Below are 2,495 nucleotides of genomic sequence, written 5' to 3'. Positions count from 1 at the left end.
AACGCATTCTAGAAATGTCAAATGGGGTGTTTCGTGTGGAAAATTTAATGGTGAATGGAATGTCGCAAGAATGAATACGATCGGATGAACAGAGGGCAAGTTATGATTTCCAAATAATTGTATTGTCCTCAATAACTCATTCTAGAAATGTCCAATGGGGTTATTCTTGTGGAACATTTAATGCTGAGTTATTGCAGCTAGTATGAACACGATCGGATGAACAGGGGGTAAGTTATGAACAAAAACGTCCAAGTTTTTTTTCCCTCTTAATCAACGCATTCTAGAAACGTCCAATGGGGTGTTTATTGTAGATGATTTAATGCTGTCTTGATTGCAGCTAGAATGAAGACGATCGGATTAACAGGAAGCTTGTTATGATCGAAAATTTCCACATTATTTTTTTCACTTGATTAAACGACCAATCGGGTGTTTCTTGTAGGAACTTTGATGCTGAATCGAATGAGGCTAGAATGGAGACATTCGGATGAAGAGGAAGCGAGTTATGATCAAAAACATCCAAGTTTTGATCATAACTCGCTTCCTGTTAATCAGATCGTCTTCATTCTTGCTACATTCAATACAGCATTAAATTTATGACAAGAAACACTGCAGTGGACGTTTCTAGAATGCGTCATTTAAAAGAAAAAAATAATGTGGTAATTTTCGATCATAACTCGCTTCCTGTTTATCCGATTGTCTTCAGTCTTGTGACATTCGACATTGAGCATTAAATCTTCTACAATATACACCCCATTGGACGTTTCTAGAATGCGTTGATTAAGAGGAAAAAACAACTTGGACGTTTTTGATCTTAACTCGCTCCCTGTTAATCTGATCGTGTTTATACTACCTGCAATAACTCAGCATTAAATGTTTCACAAGAATCACCCCATTGGACATTTCTAGAATGCGTTATTGAAGACAAAAAAATAATTTGGAAATTTTGGATCATAACTTGCCACCTATTCATTCGATCGTCTCCTCCTTGGGACATTCGATTCAGCATTAAATTTTCCACACAAAACACCCCATTGGACATTTCTAGAATGCGTTATTGAAGAAAAAAATTATGTGGACGTTGCTATCATGACTCGATCGTTTTCATTCATTTGGCAATCGATTCAGTATTAAATTTATTACAAGAATCACACCATTGGACGTTACTAGGAAGCGTGATTTAAGAGAAACATATTTTGGACATTTTCGATCATATTCGTCCCCTATTTATCCGATCGCCTTCCTTCTTGCGGCATTCCATTCAGCATTTAATTTCCTATAATGAAACCCCCATTGGACGTATCTAGAATGCAGTATTTAAGAGAAACATATTTTGGACGTTTTCGATCATAATCGTCCCCTGTTTATCCGATCGCCGTCCTTCTTGCGGCATTCCATTCAGCATAGCAATAACGTCCAATTTATTAGGATGCATTATTTAACAGAAAAAATATTTTGGACGTTTTCGATCATAACTCGCTTCCTGTTCATCCGATCGTCTTAATTCTAGCGGCATTCGATTCTGCATCACCTTTTCTACAATAAACATTCCATTGGACATTTATAGTATCCGTTGTTCAAGAATAACAAATAATAGTTATTTTTTCCTCTTAATCAACGCATTCGAGAAACGTCCAATGGGGTGTTTATTGTAGAAGATTTAATGCTCAATGTCGAATGTCACAAGACTGAAGACAACCGGATGAGAAGAAATAACTTGGACGTTTTTGATCATAACTCGCTCCCTGTTAATCCGATCGTGTTCATACTAGCCGCATTAAACCAGCATTACATTTTCCACAAGAATCACCCCATTGGACATTTCTAGAATGCGTTATTGAAGTCAAAAAATAATTTGGAAATTTTGGATCATAACTTCCCACCTGTTCATCCGATCTTCTTCATTCTTGCGACATTCGATTCAGCATTAAATTTTCCACACGAAATACCCCATTTGACATTTCTGGAATGCGTTATTGAAGACAAAAAAATTATGTGGACGTTGCTATCATAACTAGCTTCCTGTTAATCCGATCGTCTTCATTCTAGCTGCAATCAAGATAGCATTAAATCTTCTACAATAAACACCCCATTGGACGTTTCTAGAAAGCGTTGATTAAGAGGAAAAAATAACTTGGACGTTTTTGATCATAACTCGCTCTCTGTTAATCCGATCGTGTTCATACTTGCTGCAATAACTCAGCATTAAATGTTCCACAAGAATAACCCCATTGGACATTTCTAGAATGAGTTATTGGGGACAAAAAAATAATTTGGAAATTTTCGATCATAACTTGCCCTCTGTTCATCCGATCGTATTCATTCTTGCGACATTCGATTCACCATTAAATTTTCCACACGAAAGACCCCATTTGACATTTCTAGAATGCGTTATTGAAAACAAAAAACTAATGTGGACGTTGCTATTATACCTAGCTTCCTGTTAATCCGATCGTCTTCATTCTAGCTACAATCAAGACAGCGTTAAATCTTCTACA

Source organism: Halyomorpha halys, unplaced genomic scaffold (assembly GCF_000696795.3).
Source record: "Halyomorpha halys isolate HHAL.00 unplaced genomic scaffold, Hhal_1.1 Scaffold1142.1, whole genome shotgun sequence".
Lineage (NCBI taxonomy): Eukaryota > Metazoa > Arthropoda > Insecta > Hemiptera > Pentatomidae > Halyomorpha > Halyomorpha halys.
This window is presented reverse-complemented; position numbering follows the sequence as displayed.